This window comes from Mauremys mutica, chromosome 10, assembly GCF_020497125.1.
Source record: "Mauremys mutica isolate MM-2020 ecotype Southern chromosome 10, ASM2049712v1, whole genome shotgun sequence".
In the NCBI taxonomy this organism is placed as follows: domain Eukaryota; kingdom Metazoa; phylum Chordata; order Testudines; family Geoemydidae; genus Mauremys; species Mauremys mutica.
The window spans coordinates 28,482,758-28,499,612 of record NC_059081.1 but is presented as its reverse complement, the minus strand read 5'-3'; the positions used below and the strand labels follow the sequence as shown (position 1 = coordinate 28,499,612).

The following is a 16,855-nucleotide window of genomic DNA, read 5'->3' as shown; positions in this document are numbered from 1 at the left end:
TTGTACCTTAAAGAGGTGTCCCAGAGGCACAATGCCTCCTGGTGCTACTGTGGTCTGGTGCAGTCTACACATTGCCCCTTACTCACGGATGAGCCTAAAGGCACAGTCAAGTGCTAATATCTGTTCATTAAAATAAATACAATCACTATACAATCTGCTTTTCTACAGTCAATATATGCTCAGAAAGTCATGTTCTCAGCAATCTAATTTGCATCTTATTTTCATTTTTCTGGTTATGGGATTGGACATTGCTCTTGTCATTCCCAGAAGTTATAACACAATTTATCCCATAACCATTGAAATTACTTCCTTGACATTCCTACTTCTTAAATTTTACACTTATGTTTGCAATCTAAATCTGGTTGTCATTATTCACTCTCCCCTCTCTGTTTGAATTTAACTGTTTCTAAAGGACTTCTCTGGAAAGAAAAGAATGGACCGATATACTGACATGTTCTCTGGAGAATTTCTTCTCTCTGTTACATCTATGTAAATCCAAAGTAATTCAATTGATTCAATTACTACAGAATAAGGTGAAATCAATAAGATGAAATTCAATAAAGATAAGTGCAATGTACTACACTTAGGAAGGAAAAAATCAAATGCACAAACACAAAATGGGGAATAACTGGCTAGGCAGCGGTACTGCAGAGAAACATCTAGGGCTTATAATGAATCACAAATTGAATATGAGCCAATATTGTGATGCTATTGCAAAAAAGGCAAATGTCAATAAAGAGTAGTATTAACAGGTGTGTCATATGTAAGAGACGGGAGATAATTGTTCCACTCTATTTGGCACTGGTGAGACCTCAGCCAGAGAACTGTGTCCAGTTTTGGGTGGCACAGTTTAAGAAAGATGTGGACAAACAGAGTACAAGAGGACAGCAACAAAAATAAGAGGTTAGAAAATATGACCTATGAGGAAAGGCCAAAAAAAATTCATATTTAGTCTAGAGAACAGGAGACTGAGGGGAAACATGATACAGTCTTCAAATATGTAAAAAGTTCTTATAAAGAGGATTGTGATCAATTGGCCTCTATGTCCACAGAGGGGAGAAGTAGTAGAAATTGGCTTAGTTGGCAGTAGGGAGATTTAGGTAGATATTAGGACAAAAAACCTCTCTCCATAAGGATAGGTAATCTCTGGAACATGTTATGTAGGGCGGTTGTGGAGTCCCCATCATTGGATTTTTTTTAAGACCGGTTAGACAAACAACGGTCAGGGATGGTCTAGGTATACTTAATCTTGTCTCAGCATTGGGAGATGGACAAGATAACTTCTTGAGGTCCCTTCTAGCTCTGCATTTTTATGACTCTAAGATCAATGTAATTATTCAATGCAACTGACAGCAGAATTTGTTCCACTGCCGCTAAAGAGCTATATTGTTTCCTGAGGCTCCCAGCTTTAGAATGGTTGATAGCAATTTTTTTTTCAGGTCTAGAGTTTCATGAGATAATGGACTTTAAACTCACAACATTCTAATTACCTTTGTATCTCCCCTTTGATTTTGACATGTCTTTAGTGCTTGTTATCTTGAGAACTGTTAAACACAGAATCAATGGTGTAGACCATATAAAAGCCCGCAACCCCAGCTTTCAAATGGTATAAAGCATTGCTCTCTATTTCTGGCAGTTAATTTAACTGCTAGAAATAAAGAGCAATGGCTGCCAAAAGCATGCTGTAATCATGCACGAACTACCTTTCCACTTGCCAAAAACTATGTAGGGTGCCTTTCTGTGCAGGAGCTTTAGTTCCAAACTTGATAAAGCACAAGGAGATGGGGTTGACAGGCAAGTCTCTTTGTATTTGGAAAAAGAGAATGGGTCCTTGGTCTGGGGATAATTAGCAGAAGATAAATAAGGTTATAATCCACCACAAGATACATTTGCCTCTCAGTCACATTCTAGATCAGGTTTTCCTAAGATAGAGATGTCTTGAGGCTGCAGTGGAAAATATTTGCAATAGAGCTCTGGCTTAAAAGAGTTTAGTTGTTCAAAAAACGTTTTGGATAATTCTTAAAATTAAGACAAATTGTATAAACCCAGAAAAATGAACTCTGACAATATATTAGCCATCTCAGTTTTTTATCTTTTGAGTTTGACTAATGAAAGTGTGTTTCACAGCTCTGAAAAATTTCTTGACAGTTATCTAATCATATTAATGATACACACCAATGGTAATTTTCAGTTTATATAAAAATAAGCTTGCTGATTTTGTATTTCATCAGCATTCCTATTTGTTAATACAAAGAGAAAGTCTAATCATGTTAGTGAACTTTATACTGAATGAATTAAAAAAAACCTAATGTGACAGTGGAAAATTACTACTACTCTGTCTCATCTTGTCTGAGAAATAACATTTTAACTGACTTTATGGCTCACCTTTATTTGGAATAAAAAGATAAGAGATTTTGTGGGGTTCAGACTTGAATGAATAAATATTTCTATTTGTTATTTTATTTACTGTCAAAATGTAACAGCTGTTTGAAGTGATAATTGCCTCCCTCCTGCATGTACCATATATACTTGTTCATAATCTGAATTTTTTTCATAAGAAAGGGATGCACCAGAGAAGGGGGTCGGCTTATGAACGGGTATAGAGTGGTAGAGGCGGGACACAGCCCCTCCCCCCAATAGAGGGAGCAAGGAGAGGCAGCACAGCCAGCACAGCCAGAAGGGCAGAGGTGGGGCCAGAGTCTCTCTGCTTCTGGCCATGCTGCTCACCCCGCCGCCTCTGAAGCAGCTGCAGCTCCGGGGCTGGCAGGCTGCAGCTGTGCTGCTTGGCTCCGCCCCCCCCCCCGAGCAGGCTGTGGCCACGCCGCCTGGCCCGCCGGAGCACGCTGGAACACGCTGCCACCATGCCGCCCGGCCCAGCCGGCTGGAACATGCTGCGACCGTGCCACCAGGTCTGGACCATCAGAGCAGGCTGCGGCCACACTGCCCAGCCTGCCGGAGCAGCTCCAGCCAGGCCAAAGACATCCTCCCCTGGCCCTGGGATCCTGGGCTAGGGGTGGGGTCATGTGGGGGATGGTAACAGGGGTTACTCCCCTGATCCCCAGCTTCTACCCCCACAAAACATTTCCCAAGCAGTTGCTGTCCTGGCCCATCAGGGTAAGCAGCTGGTGCACTGGGACACTTTGTTTACTTAAGTTTACCTCCATGCCTGCGGACGCTCGAGGTAAACAAACCATCTTGGCCCACCAGCGGCTTATCCTGATGGTCCGGGAGCCAAAGTTTGCCGATCCCTGAATTATAGGGTTGGCTTATGAACAGGTCATAAAAAGTTTCCATTTTTACTTATCCATCTTGGGGGGGGGTCGGCTTATAAAGGAACTGCCTTATAATCAAGTATGTATGGTATATTTGGAAGTTAAATAAATTAGTTTTGCATTTTGTTCTGAAAGTATTAAGGCTTGTTTTCATTCTTGACTTATCTGTCATGTGAGTAAGTTCTATAGTCCAGGGCCAGCTCCTGTATCTTCCACTAATGAGCCTCTCTCTACTGGTCAATACTTTCATGGTTGCAATGGAATCTACCTGGTGTGAGCAGACGTAACTGAGGAGGGAGAGGCATTCCCTCAGATACCTAGGGCCAGTTCCATGGATGACTTTGAATGTTAGGACTGAGACCTTCCACAGACCTTTCTATGCAGAGAGCATAGCTTGGTGGAGATGTGTTCATAGTGACCCATGTTGCTAAGCTGAGTTACTGAATTCTGTACTAGTTGGTGCTTTTCAGGGCATGCTGCTTCATTCCTAGAGAAAATGGGTTGCAATACTCAAACGTGTAGCCAAATCTATGTCCCATAGAATGGGACAATCTCTGGCCACTTGTACATGGATATAGGTAATTTTTTTTGCCACCCTGGCTATATGGACTTCAAGAGGGTTGTGCATGGTCATAGGGGTCCTCCCATGCAGATCAGATTGTATGATTGGGACCTAAACCAGAGGTTCTCAAACTTCTTTACACAATGTGGGACACAACTCAATAGGGAGACTGCCTCATGGATACCTCTCTTCCTATTTATCATCAGATAGCATCCATCTGGCAATGACAGTAATTCATTATATGTAAGGGCATTAACAGATAAGAACTCAAAGCATTTCAAATGAGTTATAATGAGCACCATGTGAGCATGCAATACTCTGCAGACCTTCAACAAGGAATCCACAGTTCAGTTTGAGAACTGATGCGCTCAAAACACAAAACAGATGAAGGGAGAGGGGAAATCCAAACAAGTAAGGTGGCCAGATGGTGGCTGGCTACATCCTAATAGTAGATTCCCATTCAAATTAAAGGAATATATAGACTGTCTCCAACTATCTCACAACTTCGCAATATTTAGTCTATTGATTTCTTGTGGATATCATGGTAGATGAAAATGTACAGGAAGGATTTGAATGAGAAGGTGGTAGTCTTGTGAACCAGATACAGGAGAGTGTTCCATATGTAGGAAACAGCATGGAAGAAACCACATAAATGTCAGCAGTCAAAGCAAACAAATATATATATATATGGGCCAAATTCTGCCCTTGATAGCGTGCACATGAAGGTCAGTGAGAGAAAAGTCCTCATCTCAGAACAAAATATGGCCCCAAATCTGAGTTATCACTTCACAAAAGGAATTTCAAGGCTTGCAAGTGTTTCTACAGCCTGTGATTTTTCTGTGATTAGCGCTCCCTTATTTCATTAAACTGTTTTATTTCAGTTAGTTTACCACATTGCAGCCTAACATTGAAAAATGAGGCATTAGCCACTTGAACTGATTATTTTGTTTGCAACACACAACAATCTGAATCTTCATTTTTAAATAGCTGCACAACTAGGATGACCAGATGTCCTGATTTTATGTATTGCCCAGTTGCATTTAATTTCCTAACTATAATGCATCTGCAGAAGTGATACTACCCAGAGCAGACTGGTAATTACTATAGCCTTTACACATTCTCACATGGTTACTAGAAAGAAAGGGACAATATGCCGTCCATCAGGATATCCTAATAACTGCTGATTCTACTGTATTTGAAAAAAAGACTACTGAAGAAGTTTAGCGTTCAGGTTGTTATTTAATATTTTGTTTTAGGAAACAGCAGGCAGGCAGTCCACAAGTCAGAGTTGCCACCTAGGAAATTTTCAAACAAAATAGTACAAAAAGTTAAACACGTCTGCCCTAGTTATACTACTTTAAGCTCTATTTTAACCTGTGTTAGTTAAAACACATTAGCTAATGTTAAGATGTGTTAGCTATCTTTCTAGTCTATAAATGTCTGGATTGTAGGTACATGGTATTAAGATTCACACTTGGGCCCCACTCACTGCCTAAATCAGAATGGGAAAAACTCTAAAACAAGCTACTGAACAACTAGGATTTAGACCAATTCATCCTGGGACATGTTCGGTAGAAGTACCAGGATAATGTTTAGAGCAACTAAAGAGTAGGCCTGTTTGAATTTTTTCCATGAAAAGTTCTTTTATTGAAAAATACCCTTTATTTCAAAATCAAAAGTTGCACAAAATATTGTCAATATATTTCATGCCATGAAAAAATGTGCTTTCCCTCCTGATATTTTGTTTTCCATTATCTTTTTTATTAAAAGCATTATTGAGAATATTATCAAGAAATTTTGTTTATTAAAACTGTTTTTTGTAAATAAAAAATTTCAATAACCATTTTAATAAGTATTTTGGATAGTATTTTTGATCATTTGGGGAAAATATTAAAGAAAAAACAGGGACAGTTTTTGAACATGTCAAAACAAAAACAACCTAGAACATTTTTGTGAAAATATGTTTTGATTTTTGGCCCCTAACTAGCAATGGTGCAATCACCAAAGCTAAATTCACCTCTCTATGGAAAGCTGAGGTAACACCCTCCACACCTGAAGTGTGGCTGTGCAGGGAAGCTACCTAAGAATGGCCCATCAGTGTGACCTCTCCCCCTGCAGAGTACTGAATAAGGGCTACATCAAGGGTAGGCAACCCATGGCACGCGTGCCAAAGGCGGCACGAGAGCTGATTTTCAGTGGCACTCACACTGCCTGGGTCCTGGCCACTGGTCCGGGGAGCTCTGCATTTTAATTTAATTTTAAATGAAGCTTCTTAAACATTTTAACCTTATTTACTTTACATACAACAATAGTTTAGTTATATATTATAGACTTATAGAAAGAGACCTTCTAAAAACATTAAAATGTATTAGTGGCACGCGAAACCTTAAATTAGAGTGAATAAATGAAGACTCGGCACACCACTTCTGAAAGGTTGCTAACCACTGGGCTACACACTGATCCTATATATAGGCCTCAATAGAGGGAGGCATTGGGGACAAGTCAGCATATTTTATGGTTTCCATCCTATCAGGCAGGATCAGTGACCCTAACATCAGCCAGCAGAATGGAATAGTAGCTGAGATGATTGACCGGGGGTGGGAAGGTGGCTACCCTGTGACCTCCTGGCTCTGGATCCACACATTGCACACCTCACCTGCATAAAAGCTCCGTTTCTGAGCATGCATGCGGGTAAAGTGAATTTTACCCTGATAGCGGGTAATAAAAATAAAACCTGTACAAAAAAAAATCTTAAATAACATTGTGCTTCCCTTATAGCATTTAAAATATGCATTATGCTTTGATTATTTTTGTTTGCTTATTCGTTAGTTAAATCTCTCAAATAAATATAGCCTAGATAGGTCAGCATTTAGAAAACAGAAAAAACACTAGACTACGTAGCAGTTCTACACTACATGTACAGTGCTTACCGTACTTAAAAACATAAAGGCAGGGAATTGTACACCGTTCTTTACACACAACATCCAGCAGATGGAACTGTTTTCCCATTAAAAACTGGAGCCTGGTAGTCAAAAGTCATTAGAGATGGATGGAGATGAAATATGTGCTACTGGTAGGTACTGCTACTATATGCACAAATCTGCAGGTCTTACTCAGGCAAAGCCATTGGAGTCAATAGGATGAATACTGCAGTCTATTGAGTCAAAAATTTGACATGAATTCTCAGCGAGAATTGTTGGATTAGATCTTATGCGTTGGATTAGTCTCTGCTTAAGCGTCCAGCTATTTTATATCTAACCCATATAGTAGCAATGCCAACTCTCCCAAACTGTAATACAAGCCTCTCAATATTTGATGACTTTCTTAAACTCCCAAGTCCTGGAATCATGTTATTATCTGATATTCCTTCCTTTCTACCATCCTTCCTTTAAAGTACATTTCTAGCCATCAGAGTTGTGGAGAAAAGCTCAGGCAAACAAAAAGAATTCAATTAAAAAACCCTCATGATTGCTTGTGGTTGACTAATAATATCTGAGTACCTAAGGGCTGGAAATACTGTTGTGATGTTCCTGAAACACAAGAGTGTAGCTTTTCATTTCAATTAGATTTTGTTTGTTGGGAGGTGGGTGGGGTTGGGGGAGAGCGAGAGAGAGCATGAGATAGCATGCGCTCATGCACAGGAAGTCATGGTGAAAAAAATCTAACATCTTTGAGTTAATAATATAATGCTCACTGAATTCTCCTGTCTGAGAAAGCCCCATCACCTTGTAGCATATTAGCTTTTTATGTGAGAAAAAGGACTATGTCCACTTGCATTTTTATTTTATTTTATTTTTAAGTTTGCTACTCTTTGTGCATCTTTGTTCTCTATGGGCCAGACTCCTAGGTCTGTAAATGGAGGACACAGCTATATGAGAAAGGAGGTTCAGCAAAGCAGCATATTCCCCCCCCCCCCCCGGACTTGCAGAGAGATTACTGCAGTAATCAAAGTGTGGGGGAAATTAATGGGGCCGGCGCTGAAAGGGGACCAGTCCTAGCAGCAAGGAAGGGAGACACTTGCCAAGGGAAAATAGGTTGCTACTCCCCCCCCCCGGGAGTGTCTGGCACCCATTGGCCAGCTGAGGGAAAGAGGTGCTGATTGGCCAGCATTCTCCAGATCCCAGGACTAAGCCCAGCACAGGGGCCATGTAGAGCCCCTTTTGGCGCCGTTCCAGCAGCCCACCCTACCCACCGGAACCAGGAATGGGAACCCAGCCTGACAGATGCTGCAAGGTCTAGCTCATCTCCTGTTTAGAGGGTCAGGAAGGAATTTTTTTCTCCCATGGGCCAATGGCGTAGGACCAGATAATTTTTAGCCTTCCTCACAGCACCTGCAAGACACAGTGGGTTAAGTAGGAACATACTTAGTACCCAGCTGATTTACTGGGGTGGAGCTGTTTACTTATCACAACTTGGGGCCAATTTCCCATGCAGTTAAGAGAATAAAATGAACAGTTCCCAGAGGTAAGAGACCTGGTATTTTGATGATGGACCTTAGGCTCATGTGGTAGGGTGAGACCTTGTGGCCGTTGCAGGCCAAGGTCCCCACCCTTCTGAACCCTCTGTCCCCTTCATATGGAGAGAGCTGAGTCTGGGGTGGGGGGTAGGCTGAGGAGAACCTACCCTGTGATATGGGTTATATGGTAAGGAGCCCTGTAACCCCAGCACTGGAACCAATTAAATCCCTGGTGTAGGACAGTATGGGTGATGGGGGGGAGGAGTAGCGCCTCTCCCTTGTGTTAAAGTTTAATAAAAGTTACCACCTGCTGCTTAATTCCATGCATGTGTCTGTGCTCATTTTGTCACTGTCCACATCAATGCCAGTTAGGGTCCATTCTGAGGATCATATTATGATGTGGAAACTTTTCCAGAAGATATGTTTTAAAACTCCGATTTATGAGCAGTTCCATGAGGTAAAGGGGTGCATAAGGACACTTTCCCTCATTAGTCTCTGATGAGTTTAATGTATCCTAGGATAACTTTTCTTTTGCAGCACACTGAGAGCCTTCTCTTTCACCTCAGAGTGCTTAACCCTGTGATTCAGTTAATTAGCATCTGGTTAGTGTGTATTTCTTTTGCTGAAGTTCTAATTACACATGTTGAAACGCCCTTGTGAGGAAGCCTAGTAATATAACTACAATTATGGTTTTTCACCTCCAAGACCATGCAGTTATTTTTGACAACCGTAAAGGTCTTCAGAATGAAAGTGGAATCAAATTTAAGAAGAATGTCATGTTCAAATGTCTGAGCTGTTGCTTGTGATCTGAAATGTTCTCTTCTGTAATTTTCCATGCTAGATCAGAGTAGTGTATTCAAATATGACAAAAACATCCAGTCTAATGGTAACATGAGGAGCTATCACATTAGAGATGTGAAGCTTATCTTGGAGATTGTTTCCTCACTGTCAGACTGATATGGGAACAGAAAATGCTCATATTAGCAGCAGTACCAGTATAGCTCTCAGACAGCCTCTGGGAAATGGAGACACAGCTAAAATATAGATTAACTTTGCTTTAATTTAAAAAAACATCTGTTGACTGACATACTGACCGCTCTGCACCTTTAAGCAGGAGGTTTTTTGGCTAGTCTGGCCGAGTGAAGGGAACACTGCTTTAAGGCTGGGGGTGGGGAGATGAAAACTCCTGCAAAAGGGGCAGAGTGGTCGCTGACTCATCCCCTGGGAATGCAGAGTTTGGACTGGGGCAGCACAGTGCCGCCAGGAGCCTTCCTTTTACACAGACCAAGGCTGAGGCAGGACCCACCCTCCTTCCCTTTTAGGTGGCAAAATATCGGTTTGGTCAACACCTCCTGTAGGCATTACACTAGCGGTCTCTTTTTTAAGGGGGCTGGGAAGGAATTTTTCCCTTACCACCAAATCGGCTTGGGTGCAGCTGGGGTTTTTTCGCCTTCCCCACAGTGGGTTTCAGGAAGGGCTCTGTTCATGCATGGCATGATGGGAGGTAGGCCATATGTCACAACTCATTATTTAAGTGTAGGACGGTTGCCCAGTGCAGGTACTCCATAGAAAAGGTATACAGTGACCGGAAAAATGGCTTGGAAAAGGACTTAAAAAGAGGTGTTCATTAAAGAAAGGAATGGGGAGTGGTTTGGGACTCCTATGGTTGGTATGGCAGGGAGCCAACCCCCCATTCTTATAGCCCACCTTAACCCTCCTACGAGCGGGGGTGGATGGTAAGGTCCTGGCAATGGATTTGATGGAGGAACATGGATGGAAAAAGAGTGGGAGCTGGTAAAAGCTCCCCGGGTAATTATGGAATAAACATGGGGGTTACCTGCATTGTACACTGTTATCTGCTAGGTAGTCCCAGACATCTAACAATAAAGTTGTGGCCTGATTAAACCAATGTCAAATGTCTCATGTCCTCCTTTCGGCATAGCCAGACAATTAATATTCAACAACAAATGAAAAAATATTTATGATTTAAGATGCAATATTCTGTGATGCAGTGGGTGAGGGAAACTGTATAAATACATAGGGAACAATAAACTTTTCCAAGCATTGTTCTTGGGTCAATGATCAAAAAGAAAATGCATTAGTAACTTAGTATCAGAAACACCACATGCCAGCATGCTTACTTATCTGCACCCAGAAACTACAATCCCTAAGAATTATCTTTCCTGCACCCACTAACACCTACCAATCCCACCTGCCAGATGAAAGGCCACCACTTAAAATGTAGTATTGCTCTGAAAAGGAACTCTGCAGAACAAGTCATACCTTGTGACTTTACTGACTAAAATAAGTTTATCATTTTTACTCCTTTTACCACTAAAGAGGCAAAAGAGTTGAGTGTGTATGGATTGGTTTCTACTCTGGCTCATGCATAATCAAACAAATGGTTAACTAAGTTCTATTTGCAAAATCTTTGTTGTTGATAATTATTGGTGATGCATGAATCAAAGAAAACCCATCTTGATTTTCAGAGCTCTGGTGGAATTTGTAGGGGTGGCAGTTTGAGAAGCCTCTTGTTAATTGTAAACTGTGCACATTTGATCTGGAAACCATCATTTTCACTTTCAACGTCAAACAACATTTTAAGGAAAGTATCTGATTGTAGTGGGGTTGGGTAGTGAAGGAGAATGGTTATCTGACTACTCCAGGGAGAAGGCACGCTTGTAGTTTTTTTTTCTTGTGGCTTAGAATTCTGTCTGTGACCTAGCCAGCCCACTTTTGGGCAGAGGCGTCAATTTTAGGGAATTAAAAGCAAAATACAAATATTGTTTTTTTCTCAGTGTTTTAATATTTGCAGATAATACATTAAAGCTGAACACCCAGGAACTCAAGATGTTAAAATGATGATAACATTTTAGATCACAAGCAATACAAGAGAATAAACGTTGATGTTCTTTTTATGATCTAAATCAGAAATACTGCCTCTCAACTCGAACACCATGTGACTTACAGGAACAGCATCTAGTTTTTGTTTCACTGGATGTTTCATGCTGTGCCTTGTTTCACTGTGATCTGCTAATCTCCCATTAACTACATTCTCAGTGTGATCTCACTCACAAATTGAAAATTCTACCACAGTATATACAATCGGGAGATTTTGATAGCTTCTCCTTTGTATTGTATTAAAAAAAAACCACCTCAGAACAAACCCAGCTATAAATACTTTTCATTTCAGGCTAACAGACTGGCTTATCCAGATCTCCATCACCTTATACACATGCATGCTAGCACGCACATATATTATTTTTACTTTGAGCAAGAAACTAATTTGTATTGATTTTGAGTAATCCTTTATATTCCCCTCTGCTCAATTTAAAACCAAGCTATTATGAATCAATACATTATGTCACTGTGCACCAAATAATCAATTCTTGGAGGAGTTAAGGGAAAATAAGAAAATAATTCGAGTTCAGTAAATGTTTAAATGTAAATAAGAAAATGTGAGTAAAATGTGCTTGATGGCAGTAGAGTGAAAGCATCGCGTGATCTGAATATAATATTTAAGGCTATAGAAAAAGTATAGTTTGTAAAAGAATGGATTTAAATATTTCGGGAAACAGAGCTGATTAGATGAAAAAGCCAATGATTTTCAAGTGGTAACAAACTAGATGATATGGGCATTGCATTACACCTACTTTTGGCTAACTGGAATATACTGCAAATGGTTGGAAGGAGGATATCGTTTCAAAATTGGCTAAATGTACTGTTTTTGTGAGACAAGATGGCATGAACTAATTCATAATGATAAAGATAGACGTGATATGCATTGGAACAAAGTACATGGTGATGAAGCTGGGGATTTTACTATTTATTACCATAGTGCTTCGAGAATTAGGGCTCTGTTGTGCTATAATTTGTACAAAGAGTAAAAGACGGGCATTGTCCCAAATAGCTTATTTTACGAGTCTCAAATGGAGAGCAAAGAGAGGAAGGGGACACATCAGGGATGGAATCTTGGGGTAATTTTGCAACTAATTTAAAGGCATCTGCAGAATACTTCACAGCATTTATTATTTTTAGTGAAATCTGTCCCTATACTAAGCAGCCTCCTGTCTTAAGAGATGTGTGTGTGTGTGTGTGTGGTGGGGGAGGAGAATGGTATGGGATGTATCAACGTTTTGATGGCACAATTTTAGGGCAGTTGCAATTCCTCATGAGTGGCTATGGTGATCCAGGTCATTATTCAAGTTGTTCCCAAAAAATCATTTCCACTATCCCACACCATCATGTCTGTGTATGTCACATATTTTGCAGAAAATATTACAGTATTTAGAAATCTACTGGAGAGTTTTAAAACTTGATTGACACTGATTTTCATATCCCTGTGTCTGCAAACCTGGATTCAAAAGAAGAGGAAAGTTGGCTGAAATGATCTTTCGAAACTAAAAAATTCTTTACACTAGCTCTTTGATTCATAATAAGTATACTCATTTGAAGCTGTGAGACATTAGAACCCACCAGAAAAAGAATTGTTGTATCCCACTGGAAACATTTGAAAGCTAGAGTAAAGTTCTGCAGTAGAGTAATCAACAACCACCACCCTTTTTTGTTCATGAATATTTGTCAAGAGATTTTGATATTTATCAATTGTTTGTTATTCAGTAACATTTAATAGTGTTTTATGCACTGTGATAGACTCAGGCCAGTTGGGTACAGCAGAATAGCTGAAGGCAGATATACTGGCCACTGGATTAACAGTTTTCTGTTCCCTGACTGACCAGAGCAGGGGCTGCTCCAGGCTAATGAGAACACCTGACTCTAATTAACCTGTAAAGAGTCAGGTGAGGCCATTCAGTTAATGTGACCACCTGACTCTAATTAAGGCCCTGCTGTTACTATAAAAAGGGCTCACTCCAGTCAGGCAGAGGAGCCAGGGAGCCAGAGGAGAGGAAGTGCGGCTGAAGGGCTGGTTACTGAAGACACCCTAAAACATCGTTAAAGGAGCCCTAAGGTAAGGGTGAAGAAGGGAGAAGCAGGAGAGCTGTGGGGAAGTGGCCCAGGGAAATGTAGCAACTCTGGCAGTGAAAGGTTGGCTGCCAACAACTGCTACCATTAGGGTCCCTGGGCTGGAACCCAGAGTAGAGGGCGGGCCCGGGTTCCCCCCAACCCCCCACTACAGGAACAGCTCCTGGAAGGGGAAGTCAGGTCCCTGTCAGGACAGGAGGCTGAACAGAGGCTGGGGGAGTTCTCTCACCAACCTCCTTGCAGCCTATGATGAAAAGGGCTCAGTAGACTGTAACCCTGGCCCTAGAGAGAGAAGGGCTATGTGGAGGGTCACAGTGAGCCACTGAGGCTAAGCATAAACCGCCTAGAAGCGCAGGACCCACAGGAGCAAGGTCAAAGCTCTGCCACAACTGGTGTCAGGGGTGGGATAGTGATTGTTCACAGCGTGGCGGAACAAAGAGGTGGTTACTAAAAAAAAAAAAACCAACCAAAAACAAACAAAAAAAAAACAAAGAAAAAAAAACAAAAAAGAATACAAACAAACAAACAAAAAAAGGGTGCACTTGGGGTTTTGGTTGTGGGTTGTTTTTTTGTTGTTGTTGCTGTTTGTACCACCATGGAGGAGGTGGTGAGAGCACTGGTGCAAGCCACAGCAGCCCAGCAGGAGGCAACCCGGGCTCAGGCGATGGCACAACAGGAGTCCATGAGGTTACAGCAGGAAACCAACCAATTGTTAATGAGCCAGGCGACCCAAGATCGAGCCCTCCTGTGCGAGGTTGTGGACCAGCTGAAGATCCTCACCACCCAGGCCCAGGGGTCCAATGGGACGCGAACCCTGAGGGCCACCAGTTGTCTGCCAAAGATGACGGCAGACGATGACATAGAGGCGTATCTCCTCTCATTTGAAAGGACTGCACAGCGTGAGGCATGGCCCCTGGAGCAGTGGACCAGCATTCTCGCCCCTTATTTGTATGGAGAGGCCCAGAAGGCCTACTTTGATCTGCCCACTCAGGATGCCGCTGACTATTCCCGGCTGAGGGCAGAGATCCTAGCACGATCCGGGGTGACAGCAGCAGTACGGGCCCAGAGGTTCCAGGAGTGGAAATACAGGGAGAACAAACCTCCAAGGTCCCAACTATTCGACCTCATACACCTTGCTCGGAAGTGGTTACGGCCTGAGGCATGCAGCCCGGAGGACATATTAGAGACTTTGGTCATGGACCATTACATGCGGGGGCTGCCACCAGATCTCCGAAAATGGGTCTGCCAGAATGATCCGTCCACCTATGACGAAATGATCACATTGGTGGAAAGACGGATAACAGCCAGGGTATTAACCCAACTACCCAAGGAAGGCCCCTCACGAAACAAACATTTGACCCCGACCATGGAGGGTCGGGCGGCCAATCCCCCAGGAAGTCCTAGGTGGAAGAAGAGGGAGGTCGAAAACCGGTCAGGAACCCAGAAGGAAGGGGAAGGGCTGAGTGGGGGGAACCCTGGGACTAAATCTCCTAACCCACGTGATAGGGGAATGACTAGAAGCAATTATAGGTGTTATGGGTGCGGGGAGTTGGGGAACGGGGCAGACCCATGCAGCCTACTCAATATTGTAGGGGTCACAGTCACCCCACATAAATATACAAGGCAGGTAAAGTTGAATGCGGTAGAAACCATGACACTCAGACTCGGGGAGTGCTATCACCCTGATTTTGGGTAAATTAGTGAAGCGCAGCCAGTTAATGCAGGCCAAGCGTACAGGGGTAACCTGTGTCCATGGGACTGTTAGTTACTACCCCACCATACCAGTAAAAATTGAAATTCAGGGAAATGTCACCGGTATGAAAGCAGGGGTAGTCCCAAACCTCCCATACCCCATGCTCATAGGTAGAGATTTCCCTGGGTTTGGAAACTTGCTCCCACCGGAGTAATTAGAGGGAGAGGAGCTCCCCGAAATTCAGGGGGTTTCCGCAGCAGAATGTCACCTCCCATTTTTCGCAGAAATGTCCCAGGAGCTATTCCCTGTCCCGGGGAAAGGCAGGAAGACCAAAAGAGAAAGAAGGGCAGCCAAGGCCTTGGGTACCCGAATCCTGACACAAGGACAGAGGGTTGCCTGTGTAGGCAGACGTACACGGGCAACTGAAGGGGAGGGCAGTGCTTGGGGCTGGGGCAGCACACAGAGCCCCGTGGCCTCCCCGCCTAGGAGCCAGACCTGCTGCTGGCCACTTCCGGGGTGCAGCGCGATGTCAGAACAGGTAGGGACTAGCCTGCCTTAGCCTTAGCTGGGCAGCACCATCGATGGGACTTTTAATGGCCCAGTTGGCAGTGCTGACCAGAGCAGCCGCGACCCAGTGCCTTCCATTCCACGACCCACTACTTCGTCATGACCCACTGTTTGAAAACCATTGTACTAGATAATGCATGATTAGTCTCTACGTGAAATTTTTTCTTTTTTTCTCCTTGTTCACTCTAATTTTAAACTACATTAAAAAACCTACATTAAAAGAATATTCTTTAAGTGGCAAAGTCAAGTACACCTCTACCCCAATATAATGCTGTTCTCGGGAGCCAAAAAATCTTACCATGTTATAGGTGAAACTGTGTTATATCAAACTTGCTTTGATCTGCCGGAGCACGCAGCCCCCCTCCCCCCGAGTGCTGCTTTACCGTGTTATATCCGAATTCATGTTATATCGGGTCGCGTTACATCGGAGTAGAGGTATACTTGAATGTTAGGTAATGACAGATTTCTGCTTGCCCATGCAATCTTATTCTGCCCTCTTGTGCAGCCATCATAAGTAATAAATGAAGCAGAGGTCTCGTGGAAAAAGCGCATGATCATGTAATTAAAGACTATGAGACTGCATACACAGAAGAGGGCAGAATGAGAGTTGCATAGGCAACTGTAAAGCTGGCATTTCCTAACATTTTTAGTACTTGACTTTTCAGAGTTATTTTAAAGTAGTTTTTATAAGTATGTAATATTCTAACTGATTATTATGCACAACTAACAACCTCCTGTCATGCATCATCAGTAAGGCTAAGCTTTTATCACTGATATTTTTAGTAAAAGTCACGGACAGGTCAGGGGCAATAATAAAAATTCACAGAATCCTGTGACCTGTCCGTGACTTTTACTAAAAATACCCATGACAAAATACCCAGCCTGGGCAGCTGGGTGTGTGTGTGTGTGTCTGGGACCCCCCTCCGCTGTCGGCTCCAAGGTGCAGGGTGGGAGTCCCCTCTGATTCCCGCAGTGGCCAGGATCTCCGGGGATCCCCCTTGCCACCTGCAGCGGCTGAGAGCTGCCAGGACCCCCCCTGCCGCCAGCAGCAACCGGAAGCTCCGAGGGTCCCTATTTCCACCCACGGTGTCAGGGAATCCCGCTGCTGCTCATAGCAGCTGGGAGCAGCAGATCCCTCCGCTGCCCATGGTGGCGGGGAGCAGCAGGGATTCCCACTGCTGCCCATCGTTGCGGGGGTACCCCCTGCTGCCTGGGGCAGCAGAGGGTGGGAGGGGGGTCCCCCCTGTCACCCGTGGTGGCTGGAAGCAATGATGGGGAGCTGTGGGACTCCCCCCTGCCGTCCACGGTGGCCATGAACTGCG

General features: G+C 43.1%; 1 protein-coding gene across 7 annotated transcripts in view; it reads right to left on the bottom strand.

Annotated features, from left to right (window-relative positions):
* GALNT13 (polypeptide N-acetylgalactosaminyltransferase 13) overlaps window positions 1–16,855 on the bottom strand; it is a 492,985-nt gene that overhangs the window by 71,305 nt on the left and 404,825 nt on the right. The window lies entirely within an intron of this gene.